The sequence below is a fragment of the Peromyscus californicus genome, unplaced genomic scaffold (genome assembly GCF_007827085.1).
Source record: "Peromyscus californicus insignis strain IS unplaced genomic scaffold, ASM782708v3 Scaffold_12__1_contigs__length_115047231, whole genome shotgun sequence".
Lineage (NCBI taxonomy): Eukaryota > Metazoa > Chordata > Mammalia > Rodentia > Cricetidae > Peromyscus > Peromyscus californicus.
This window is the reverse complement of record NW_026294413.1, coordinates 20257966-20271925: the sequence shown is the minus strand read 5'-3', so window position 1 is coordinate 20271925 and position 13960 is coordinate 20257966.

Genomic DNA, 13960 nt, shown 5'->3' with positions numbered 1-13960 from the left:
TTTGAAAGTAATAAAGTCAAATCTTTAAAGAGAGTATAAAGTAATATAAAAAGAACAAGCCATGTGAGGATGGAAAATATCATAACACAGAGTGTTTGAACCTTATATAGTGATTTATTAACTTCAAATATTTAAATGCTAATGAGAAAGGAACAACAGCCATTGAGAAACAATGAGCAGTTAAAAAAAAGAACTGCTGAATTAAATCAACCTATATATTTTTAAGATATGTTGACCTCAGAATGGAAACCGGGATATGAGTTTCATTGGCAAAGAGGTTTTGATTTTGTTTCCACAGGAGAAGAAAAGCTATGGGTACCATTGAGATTGGTAAAGATTAGATTTGAACAAGAGAAATCTCCTGAAAATCTTGACTACAAACATGAAGGAAGAAAATAAGAAAAACTACAAGACAAGTGATGTAGATGCTGACCCCTCTATACATGGGAATAACTCTGAGACTGGGTGAGACATAATAAATCTTGTTGGCTACAGAGTCCTTAATACAGTTTGGTCATGAGGTCCAAATGTACTTATAAAGTGGAGAGATGCCTCTTACCTGCTCAGACATAGAGCAGAAAATCATCTTTAGCTGATTTGTGTACACCACATATTCCATACTTTTGTTAATACAGGTATGTATATTACCTTCAAAAGTTTCTGTTTTCAGAACAAAAGGACCAGACACCAATGAAGACAACACATGTATCCCAGGTGATCCAGCCCCTCCGAATGTCTCCATTTCCAATTCCTCAAAAATCTGCATCCAGGACAACTTTAAAGCAGTTAGTAAGATGGTCCAGCCTCAGAGACTACTCCAGCCAGAACTTGAGAGAAGCCCTTCACTTTCCCATCACACAGAGGCTAGACAACAAATGATACAGTTAGCTCTTCCAGGACTTTACCATTACCCCAATTTTCTCAGTGTCCCTTAGAGATGCCATCACCCCAGATAACAATTTTAAAAACATGACACACACATTCCTGAGAGGTGTGGTGGGTGGTGTTTGATCATTAGGTAGGTTATGGATGTTTGTTGTCCTTTAGGGGGACTGGTTGCAAGCTGTTATTGGTCATGATCAGGGAGAAAACTAAGCAAAGGAAGTTAGATTAAGAGTTTTCTCTTTCTATCTCTCTTTTTCTTTCTTTCTCTCTTTTTTTCTTTCTTTCTTTTTCTTTCCTCTGTCCTTCTTTCTCTACTATCTAGTGTTGGGGGAAAAGGGATGAAAAGAAAAAAGGGAGAATATAAGAATGAGAGAATAAAGGGTAGATTATTGAATCTACTCTTAAACTAAAAAGCAACTACCAGGCTCAAATGTTTTATACTGGTATGGGTTTTGTATATTGATACAAATTTAAGGTTACTTTTGTTACAATATACTCTATATGTTTCTACTTTTATTTAAGATATTGTACCTATGCAACTCATTAAAAACTGTTATGTAAAGTTCTAGTCCTTGAAAGCTACTATTACAAACTGCATTTCTTAATTATCCTAAACAGCCAACTGCTGAACTTTGCCAAGACAAGGTAGGACAGTCCTTCAAAATTCTGTCAGATATTCTGGGCCTGTAGGCCAAAGATCGATGCTCCAATGTTGCAGAGGAACCTTGGGTGACTGTCCAGGCAACCAGATGTTTCTATCATTTCTATAGCTTTGGAAGCTGCTTGCTCTGTATTTTCTCTTTACTCAGGTAATATTTTTCCTTCTCAGGTCTCTGATGGGGTTCAAGATAGTTACAGTTTCACCATTTTCTTTTTTACTGAATTCATAAAAGAAACTCACAGAAGAGATGTAAATTTTATAAAGGTTGAGAGACATAAAAGCTTAAGTTGTTTATTTAAGAAAATGTTTTAAGGTCTAAAAATACACTTTTAGATTGGTAATACAAGTTATGATAGAAAGTAGTTTAGGTACAAAACTTTGTGCTCACCAAGATAGGGTAGATTAATAGAGTACTTTCTCTAAAGTTGCCAAATGCAAAAGGACTGGACATTGTTAATGTAATTCTTACCTGATGATTGTTCTTATTTTATATAGTTTACTGATGCTAAAATATTGATGCTAGAGAAAGAGCCTTTAATTGGACTAAAAGAGGGAGATGTTGGGATAATCTTTTTGTCCACTGTGTGAAGATGTGACTCTGTTCTTCATTGCTTGCCTAAGGCACCTTCTGATTGGTTTAATAAAGAGCTGAACAGTCAACAGCTAGGCAGGAGAGGATAGGTGGGACTTCCACAGAGGGATAGGAACTCTGGGAAAGAATCAGAGGTGTAGGAGATTTGCCAGCAAGGCCTGGAGGAAGTAGGATTTATGGTACTAAGGAGAGTCAATGAGCCACAGGGCAGAATGTAGATTAATATAAACAGGTTTTTTTAAGTCTTAAGAGCTAGTTGGGAAAAAGCCTAAGCTAAGGTCAAGATTTCACACCTACTAAGAAATCTCTGTGTTATTATTCTGGAGCTGGCAGTCCAAAGAAAGACCTGTTATGCATGGCCCTTGCTAGTACTGGGGAGACTTTGAGGAGAACACTGTGGAGGAGCATCAGGATTCAGTTTTTGGTGTGTGAAGGAAAGGTGTCCAAGTGGGCCATGGTATCATGTTTAGAGCTGGGGATCTCTCCTAGTGACACATATCTGACACAGAGAAGGAGGTGATATTCAAAGCTAGGAGACTCAGCAAGCTCTTCATGACATGCCAGGTCCTGGGAAAGACATGGATGATACAGGGAGAATCTTCCAGACCTCTCTCTCCAGTATGTGTCCAGAAAGATGTTTCATTTGATTTCATTCTTTTTATTTATTTTTTTCTAGTCTCTGGTAGATGACAGTATTCATTTATCCCTGAAACTCTGTGTATCACTAATACCAGGATTAGTAAATGATTTTAAGTTGTTGTGTCTCATTGGTGGATTTTGAAGAATCTTCTAAATTGAATAAGACAAATGTCTAATGTTTAGTGGAGCAAAGAACCTCCTTCCTTATGTTGTTAATGCAATGCTTTTAAATGAGCAGAATCTATAAGTAAAAGCAATTCTGCCGCACCATGCTTTCTGTGGCTTTGGAACTGTTTTTTCGTCTTTTTTCAAAGATAGAAATCCAGAATTTCAAGTTGTACTATATACAAGCTAAAGTCTTGACTGTTCTGGTCCATTGACATTTGTTCTTTCAGGAATCTGTGAGGATGTGAATTATCTCCATCTCACTCTTAGATGGCAGTGGGAGGGGCAAATATGAAGTGAAGGCAAGAGGCTCAAATTTCCCAGCTGAAACTGGGAAGAGACTTGTCTTTTTTTCTTCAAGCCTTCGTTTTAGAAAACTTTTTTATACTCTTTGTCTTTAAAATGTATATAACACTAACGTCTAGATTTAAAGACTAGATTTTCACTTTGCCATTTTTATGACCCAGCAGTGCTTCCCAAGAACCAGAAGCCATGTTTTTGGAGTATAAACACCAAGGGAGCCATCTCCAGTTCCTGCATGAGAACACAGGCTGGAAGGAGGGGACAGGTGAAGCTGATTTTTTTTTTCTCTGAATAATGCCATCTAGCTATTCCATTATATGAAAGAGAGCTCTTCATTTCTTTGAAACCACTTCCAGGTAACCTGTGATATTTATTTCTTTCAGTACTACCTTTATGAATGGATGTTTAGATTGGAAGAAGATTGTTTTTGTGATTAATGTCTCCTAACATTACTTTCTGATAATTAAAGCAAATCCAAATTATTAACAGACTTTGGCCTTTTTTAAGCCCCTTTCATTCAAGACTGTTTTTGTTTGGATATGAAGTACCTCCTGCTACCCTGCAAAGGCTCGTGCGTGCGTGTGTGTTTGTGTGTGTGTGTGTGTGTGTGTGTGTGTGTGTGTGTGTGTGTGTGTGTGTGTACTTCTTCCCAGGCAGTCATGTTCAGAGAGGAGGATTTGGAAACTGATGGGATTATGGGGTCTCTGACCTTATTAATGGACGATTCCCTTGGTATGTTCTTTAGTGATGGTGTTGTGAGGTAGTGGAAAGTAGGATGTGGGTCCTCAGTGCAGGGAATATGCTACTGAGGATGTGCCTGCAAGCGAAAACTTGACCTTGGGCTTTTCCTGTTACTCCTCTCCCCACGTTATCTGCCAAGAGATGGGCAGTTTAGCCCACCACATGTTTCCACAATGACGTTCTGATTCACTTTGAGTCCCAAAGAATGAACTTTGGACTGAAATCGTTGAAATCCATCCTTTCGTAAGTTAATTTCTCAAGTATTTCTCCCAACAATAAACAATACAATGGCTGAGTCATTTTGGTTGGATCTTATAACCAGTGAACTTTTCTTTCAAATGTAGAATTGTCATTTAAAGACTTGACACTCTTTCTTTTAGATGCAATTACAGTTGATCACTGCATTTATGGCAATTAATAGTCAGTTCTTCTAAAATGATGTATTCACTTTCTAATTTAAACTCTAAAAGAATTAGGGTTCTAGTAAGCATATTTTGTTGGCATATATATTTGCTTGCTAGTCCCATAATAAATTATCATGAGCGGGTTTGAAAATCAGGAATTGAATTTGCCATAATCTAGAGGCTTGAAATCCAAAGTCCGGGTATCAACAGGCTTGGCTTCACCTGAGCACCATCTCCTTGGTGTATGAACGCCACTTCTCCGCGTCTTTACACAGTCTTCCCTCCATGCATCTCTCAGGACCTCTCCTTATTACAAGGACTCTAGTCTCTCATTTGGACCTGGACCCACTTGATTGTCTCATTTTAGCTCAACTACCCCTTCTAGGACTCTGTCTCCAAAACAGAGTCACATTCTAAGTTTTCAACAAGTTAAGGTTAAGGTTTCAGCATGCACATTTTTGACAAGCACAATTCAGCTTACAGCAATGCACATACTCAAGCTGCTATTCACATGCAGGCAGGGGTAGGTTTATCAAACTGTCCTCAACTGAGCAGGATGTTATTCATTTAAAATCCAGTATTTTACTTCTCTGAATGAATGTCTCTGAAGGATGCCTTAGATTTTGTTTACTTGCTCCTGAGAACATAAGATTGTGTTAGAATAACAGCATATGATGTTGATGTTTTCCTTCAAAGAGAAAGTAAAGCAGGCATATTATGGAAGATAAATAGTCTTAAAATGCATCCAGATAAGTGAAAACACATTCCAAGGTTTTTACTGCAACGTTAAGTTAGCCTCGTAAGTTTTTTCTTAAATATGACAGAATAAAATATCTGTATTGGAAACTCTGCCCTAAATCACATGCATGTGAAGCCCCCAAATAGTACTTATGGCCCTAATTAAAACTCAATTCTCTTGGTGTTCACTATCATATGTATGGAGGAGGAGATAACAGATGCACACATCTCCCGACCTCTGCATACACTTGCATTCATTAAGGAAACAGTGCTTTCCCCAAAGCAAGAAATGACTTGCCACCAGCCCCGAGCCTCACAAAAGGAGGAGGAGGCTAAAGAAATGTTGAAAGGTGGACATATTTTCTCCTTAGACATTATATTTGTCTCCTTCTATTAGATTTATTTTTGGCACAGAGAAGAGCACATCCATATGGGGAACACTTTAGAATTGCTTGTGAAGAGCAGGCACATTTCCAAGAGGAAATGTAACCGTGCATTCATCTGGTGGAGCAGATCAATGCACTGTAAAAGATCATGTTCAGTTACCTCATTTTTTTTGAATTAGAATTAATGGCTCATTAGTCTTGATCATATCAATATTATAACACCACTTACATTTGGTAGACGAGGGAAGGAGGCTGATGGAGTGCACTTACTCCCTTTTACTCTGAGTGAGTAGACTGTGTGCCAGCCTCAGGGAAAAGCAGCGAGATCTCTGAGGTGGCCCTTTGCAAACAGGCCCCATTTAGGGAAAATGTGGACTCTTGTGTGAGGCATTTGGAAAAAGAGTTAAAAGGTTCTCAGGGGTTGGCTCAGTCGGGACATAGATGAGCATTTCTTCCATGTTAGGCAGCTGGCTAGAGCAGGGGAACCAGACACCCTCAGCATGTCTTTGGCCACATGTTGGACCATATGTTGAAAGCTGAAAAAAAAAGAAAGAAAGAAAAAGAAAAAAAATCCAGACATTAAGTGTGTCTTGAACATCTCTCCCATGGGAAATTCCATTTACAAAGGAGCATATATTTATTCAGGGTTCAGAGAAAGATGTAGGTTGAGACTATTAAACTACAAGTAAGAAATTTGTCCAGACACATAGTAACTCTATTAAACAGGTTCTTCCTTTCACAGATACTAGATTTGGCACAAGAGAAACGGCAACCAGAAAGGCTCTAAAATTAAGCAATACCTAACTTTATTGGATAAAATGCTAGACCCAGGGTGAGAACTCTAGATCCATATTGATTCTGACACCAGCTAACCATGTGATACTGGGAAGTAACACTTATTACTGCCTGCTTCTTTTTTCTTTGGTTTATAGAACTCCTCACATCTCTCTATTACTTACTTTCTCATTGTTGTGATCAAATACCTATCAAGAAGTGATATACAGAAGGAAGGGTTTATTATTTTCCCGAACAGTTTAGGAAGAAGTATAATCCTTCACATCAGAAAGAGAATCATGGCAAAAGGATGAAGTAATTGGAGTGTGACAACCACTCACACTGTGCCTGCAGTCAGAAAGCAGAGAGAGTACTGGAGGTCTGGCCACCCTAAAAAAAACCCAAGATGTACCCCCAGTGAACCACTCCCTTCAGCAAAGTGCAATCTTCCAAAGTTCCACAACTTTACAAAATAATGTCTCCAGTTGGGGACCAAGTAAGTGTTCAACACAGGAACCTATGGGACACATTTCACATCCAAACCACAACATGCACCTTATTGGACTGCACATCTGCAGCAAGTGGGTTGGTATTGTAGCTCCACGGCCATGGCTACAGGCTTAAAGATGAACCACCATCATACCAGTTGTGGTCCATGAGTGTCTTCCATAGGATACTCCTGGAAATATTAGGAATGAGGCACTCCCTTTTCCCTGGGATTATTAAGTGATAATCCAAATTGGTAGCTGCTGGTCTCCATCTTTGCTGCAGAAGAGCCTGTGGAAGACAGGCCTGCGAAACAGACAGAGATGAGCTGAACAACACATTTTAAGACTTAGGCCTCAGTAGGCCTGGAGTTGATCACCCTGGAAGTAACATTGGGCAATACATTCCTCTAGTTCCAGCTGTGACTTTGCTGTTTGGAACTCAATCATTTCACTTTGGATATTTAATTTAATATCTCAGAGGTTCTCCTTCCTCATTTGTGAAGGAACAACCCATTGAGTGAACCCCTAAGTCTCTTTTCATCTCTGAGTGTTCCAAGAGTTTAAATCTAAATATTGTGGCACATGTCACAGAAGAATTTACTGTAATGATGTTCAGCCTCCAAAAGAAAAATGAATCTCAGAAAGTTCTGAATTTTCTCTCAAAATTTCCTTCAGGTATTTGAAATGTACATTTATATGTTGGATTAAATTTGTCTTTATTTTAACAATGAATGGTGTGTGATGAGAAAATTAATAGCATGAACAAGATTAGAGTGCAGGCTTTCAAACTCTTTTAAAAATGCAAACAATTGAAGAGAGAGGAAAACATGCTGAAAATCTATTGTCTATTCATTAAAGTATGCCTAAGTGTTAAATATAGCTCTTAAGTCTTCTTGAAAGCAATGAAATTTAATATTTTTCTTAAAGATTAATTAATAATTAAGACTAAGCAATCCCTTTGTAACAATCAACATAAAGTCAGTGTTCTGCTGTAAAAACGCTGTCCACAAATGCTGTCTTTTATCCTTCTGCATCATGAGTATATGCTGGCAAAGAAAAAGAATGTGAATGGAGACCACATCATCTACCTTAAGAACAGACAATCAGGAACTGGGAATGTTGGAGAAGATTAAAGATTGTGATTTAAAAGCTGATGTGTCCAAACTTCAGTTCCTTTTCGTTGTCGCTTATCCAATTTTCTTAAACTTAGGGAGAATAATGAAAATTTTAATATAAATTTTCCTTCTTTTCTCACCCATGAGGAGGACTACATAAGTTTAATAAGTTAATTTTTAGGTGAAATTTAGTATGAATAGAAATCTCAGGTTGACAGTGTTGAAATATGATTCACTGCAAAACAGGCTTAAAAGAAGAGCAGCACTTAGCATCCACAGCATTTGAAAGCTACTTACTAGCATACTTAGCATCCATTCCTGACATAGGAATATGGATGATAAAATTCATTGATAATGATAATCAGAGTGGGGAAATGAGGCTTGAGCAAGCCCCAGCAATTAAAAAACCCATAGCTGTTGATGATGCTTTCGTAGCTGCTTCCCAGTTTTCAGAATGGACCACCAGCTCTCTGTGGGGAGGAGCCTAATACTTCCCTCCTTTCATGTTCCCTGGAGCAATCACTTCTACAAGCACTGTATTGGGGCCTGACTGCTGTGTGATGCTCCGTGAGTGCTTTGGCTGAGGGTTTGGAAGAATGGTCTTGTTTTAGTGGTAGGGTCTCTAATGTATTCTCAGAAGCAAGAGGGAAAAACAGACAATCCATTTTCTAATGCAGAGTAACTTAGGAAATCCCTGATGGGAAAGTTCATCTCTGACTATTTTTGAAAGTGTTTTCCAGCACTAATTTACAAGAGTAGATTCTGCGGTTTGTGCCTGTGTATAAGATACCAGAGATGAATCGTCTAAGGAGCGAATGGATATCTGTGCATCATCAGCTTCGTGAGTCTCTAGAAAGGCATTTTTTAAAAAAGCAATACAAGTTCAATTCTTAACAACGTGTGTGGTAGGCTTCCTCCTCATAAGCAGAGAATAAATGTATCCAGGAAACATTTGTGAAGTTCTGTGGATATATGGTCCCTATGTAGGTTAGTGCTTTTCAAACTTTGGTCTTCATAAGATTCACTTGGTGAATTTAAGCTACTGGTTTTTAGGTACTAAGCCAGCAGAGTTGGGGAAGACTTATAAAATCTGTTTTCCATTTGAGAGATTTAGAAACAACCTTGATTTCTTAACACCAGTGTTTTTAAGCAATACCAGAATCAATTTGTCATGGATAGTTGCTCAGTGTTCATGTTCAGAGGAAGCCTAGTGTTCTACAAATTTCTAATACACCATACCTCCTTGCCCTGCCTCCAGAAGGAGACAGGACTATTGCTTGGGGATATACAGAACAATTACATGAAGGGGTTTTATAGAACATTAGAAAAGTAACCAGAACTTTAAGGAAAGTCACATGTGATTCAACCATTCTGTTTTTTTTCCATGTGAGGAAAATGCAAAAGAGACAGAGATATTAAATGCCTGACCTATGATCATCCATTTAAAATTTGGGGATGGGGTCTGGAAATATCTGTACTTGAATGCAGCTACTGCACAAAAAGATACACAGAGAAATATCCTATTAAAATGCATGGGGAAAATATAATGATAGAGATAAATAACAATGTAATTTCTAGATTACAGTTGGCAAAACAGAGATGTGTCAGTAATGGTCAACGGTTAATGTACCATATGGGAAAAAGTTGTATTCCAGGATTCTGGAAATCCATCACTCAATTAGATGTATATAAATAATATTATATTAGCTAATAATTACTGGGTGATATTTACATGAATACATTCATTTAATCTTTTGAAAAACAACTCTACAAATTAGGAAATGTTACTTCTAATTTCATATATGAAACATAACCTTGTCATGGTTTGCACAAGTAGGAAATGGTAAATGTAGATGCTAACAAACACTGTCTGCATTTACAGCCCTCTCAAAACCAGCACTCTAGAGAGACATTGGAACACTCTGTCCTAAATGGGATGTCTCCATCTAATCTCTCCCCTATGCTTAGGGGACTATGCACAAGGGGAGGCAGAGAGATTGTAGGTCCCGGGGGAGATAGAAAACACCAAGGAAATCATGCCTTCCAGACACAACATGACTGACATATGAACTCATAGAGACTGTGACTGCATGCACAGTGCCTATATAGGTCAAAGCCAGACAGGGTGCCAGTGTTGAGAGGGGAAGTGGACATGGGCCCCTATCATTAACCAAGAATTGACAACCATTCACAAAAGAAATATTTAGTTTTCTCCTCTGGAGATTCACTGGGGATATAAACCACATTGAAAGGTAGGCCCCATACCCAGCAGTAAATGTGAATATAAAACAAACTCAATGGTATTTTTATAGATTTTTTTGTCTCATATTGCTCCATTTGGGCACTTTAGAAAAAAATCTTACTGGATATTTGTTTGTATAACAAGGTTTCTGGTTTTGTATTTTTATGGGTTTTGTGTTTGTGTTCCTCTTGCTTTATTAAAATCCTGGTCTGATTTTGTTGTTTGTTTGGCTTTTTTGGGAGGGAGGGGGCGTTGTTTTCTAAACAGATAGGAAAAGAAGGCTTGGAGTTGGGTGGGTGAGAGGGGGGCATCTGGGAGAAGATGAGGGAGGGGAAACTATGATCAGAATATATTGTATGAAAAAAATACTTTCAAAAAACAAAACACAGCACTTTAGACATTGCTTTTTCTCAGCATGATGACTTCATGCTTCAAGAAATAGTCACATGCTTGAAGACATGATCAGGATCTTGAAAGGGTCCTGGAACATTGAAAATAATGTAATTTAAGGATACAGATGAGACTGTATATTTAAGTTACAAAAACAGATGTATAACTGTAAGGATGTTAGCTTAATAATCCATGTGAAAATGACTGAGCGATTTCAGTTGTGTATACACACACACACACACACACACACACACACACACACACACACACACGGTAGCATAAATTAACTGCCAAAAAGCTTCTGCGATTTTAGTTATAAGTTATAGGATTTGAGTTTTAGATATTTTAGGTCATAATTGGGACAACTTGGAAATATTTAAAGGAGACACAGACCAAGTTGAAGTTAAAGGTGGAAAGTAGAAATTTGAGGTTTTAGGTAGCGGAATATATAAATTTACATACTGTTCTCTACTTCCTGCTAGTCTCATTCTCTCTCTCTCTCTCCCTCTCTCTTCTTTTCCTTCTCTCTTCTCTCCATCTCCCTTTCCTTTTCTCTACCCTAATTTTTCTATTAATTTATTTTCCTGATTTCATTCTTTGTCACTCTAGTGAAACTGTAAGTCACAGTGTTCTTGGGTTCTAGCCGCCATTCCTGACTCCTGGCCAAGGGACAGTCCATGACATTAACTAGGCAATCTCTCACATTTTGTTGGTTTCTATTTCTAACAATGATATGTGAAACAGTATGGATCAGAATGTTTGTGATATAGCATCTTCAGGAGACTATCTCTGTGTACCTTACCCTGATTTCTGTATGCTGCCATGATTCTTCTTCCTTCCTTCCTTCCTTCCTTCCTTCCTTCCTTCCTTCCTTCCTTCCTTCCTTCCTTCCTTCCTTCCTTCCTTTTCTCCCTCCCTCCCTCCTTCCCTCCTTTCCTCCCTCCCTTCTTCCTTCCTTCTTTACTTCCTTTCCTTCTTTTTGAATCAATAGCTCAAAAAAACTCCAAGACATTTAAAAATATTTATTTTTAGTTTATGTGTTTGAGTGTTTGCCTGCATGTGTGTATGTGTACCATGTACTTGAGGAGGACAGAAGGGGACACGGTATCACCTGGAACTGGATTAACAAATGGTTGTGAGCTGGAATGTGGGTTCTGGGAACAGAACCTGAGTCCTTTATAAGAGCAGACAGTCCTTTCAACCACTGAGAATTCTCTCCATCCCCCAAGCCCAGGCATTAATGCTTGGGTCTTTATCAACTTGTTCATTCAGGTGACAGTGACCCTTAGGGGAAATCCTGCAAAGACTGGCCCTCCCCTTCCTTCTCACCCCATTATCTTCCTTGATTCCCTTTATTATTTGGAGAAATTATAGATTCTAAATGTATAAAAAATTGAATGTTAACATGGCAAGTAATGTATTCTTAGAAAATTTAGTGAGGCAGAACTGTTTCTGAATTATTTCAGGTATAGAGGTTACATGCTTAGCATCAGATGTGCAATGGAGCCAATGAAAAAATTATGACATTCCTTCTAATTGAAGAAAGAAAGAGATATTTATCAAGGCAGACACAGGACTTTGGATAGAAAAAAAAAAGCATCCTAATTTAGAACGGAACAATAGGTAAGTCACAGGAACAATAGGTAAGTCACAGTAAGAGAAGTAGGAAAAGATAACAGTACTTGTTGATGGTGTGAGTCTTTGAAATTGCCAGTCATTTTGCAGATTTTCTTTCTTGCTTCCATGAACTCTATAGCAAGCTTTACTCCTGTTTCTCAGGCAAAGACACAGAAGTCTAGACAGTTTGACTTGCACTAAGTGTGTGATTAATATGAACATGTCATCAGTGCTATTTTCCAATTCTCCCTCATCTCTTCATCCCAACTTCCTTCCCCATCCTGCTGTCCATGTGGTTGAGAAACTCTAAGGAAATAAAATTGTTGAGGAAGGCTTTAAAGAGAGGACTCAGCTAGCAAAATTCCTGCTGTGTAAATGTGAGGACTGAGTTTGGATCACCAGCACTCACATTAAAGAGCTGCGTAGGTACAATCAAATGTGCCTGTAACTCCAGACCATGGGAAGAAGAGAGAAAGATCCGGAGTCCCAGTCCAGCCAGTCTGTATGAATCAGTGAGTTAGGTTCAGTGAGAGATCCTGCCTCAAAAATTAAAAAAAAAATTAAGATGGAGAAGCAGTTGAAGAAGTCCCCTGACATCATCCTTTGGCCACTAAATGCACATGCACACACATGTACATGTACCTGTCTATAGATGGTGCACATGGCATACACACAAATAAAATATTCTTGAAAACTCCTTGATTCCTCTTTCCTTCTTTGAGTGGAAAGAAGCAACTAGATAACTCATCTGTCATTCACAAGACAAATTTGTTAAATGGAAGATCTGGTGTGTCCATAGATTGCACTTTTGCCACTAAGAACCCCCTTTACCCACCCAAAGTTCAGGTGGCTGTAATTCAGCCAGTTTTGTGGAAGTCCAACATGAAATTAAAATGTTGTGATACTGTGGCCTGTTAGCTGAGCTTTTGGAGGCTGGAGAAGGACAGCTATTTCGTAGTATCAGCTAGATTTTTTTTTCTGGGAGCATGAAGCCCCCAAAGAGAAACTAAGTGTGTTCTGAGAGGAGTTTATATTAAGTACCTGACTCCTGCTGTGAACAGAGATATGTGGTTGTTTTATAAATTAGCCACATTTGAATTCTAAATCACTACAGGTGCAGCAGAACCTTTGATATAAGAGTAAGCTTATTCTTAACAAACAGAATACTTGCTCAACATTGGTGGGGAGGGGGAGGGTTGGGTCTGCTGTTTGAGGAACTTATCTGCTACTTAGGTAATATTCTCGGTACCTGGAGGTACAAAATAATGATATTGATAAGAAGAATAAATCTGATCTTGGCTACTTTATGTCAAAATAGTAGAAGACAAATTCTCGTGTAAGTATGCAGAAAAGTAGAAGACAAATTCTCGTGTAAGTATGCAGAAAAGCAGTAAACCTGCTTAAGGAGTAAATTTAATGGCTTCCAAGACTATATATTTCTAATAATTGTTGATACTTCTAATTTAATACTATTATTCCTACTAGGAAGCTTGTTTCTAATGGTGGGGAGGTCGGAGCAAAACTGAAGATTCTGAATTTTCCAAATGACAGTTTCCAAAGGATTTCAGAAGGATTAGGCCTGCTTTCTATCATGTTCAGTTCTTTGTGTCATAGAAATTGTTATAGTAAATCTTGAGGAGGCTTCTATAACTTTTCTCTGTTCTCCCTCAGGCATCTGTGAGGGGAGAAGGGCTTAGGTCTCAGGCAATTTTTCTGTGAGTAATTTTTTGGATGATCACTAAAGGCATTCCCACAATTTATAGCATACTTCTAGTTTAAGAAGTTAAAAACATCAAACTTCAAACTAGTGGTATTTTTTT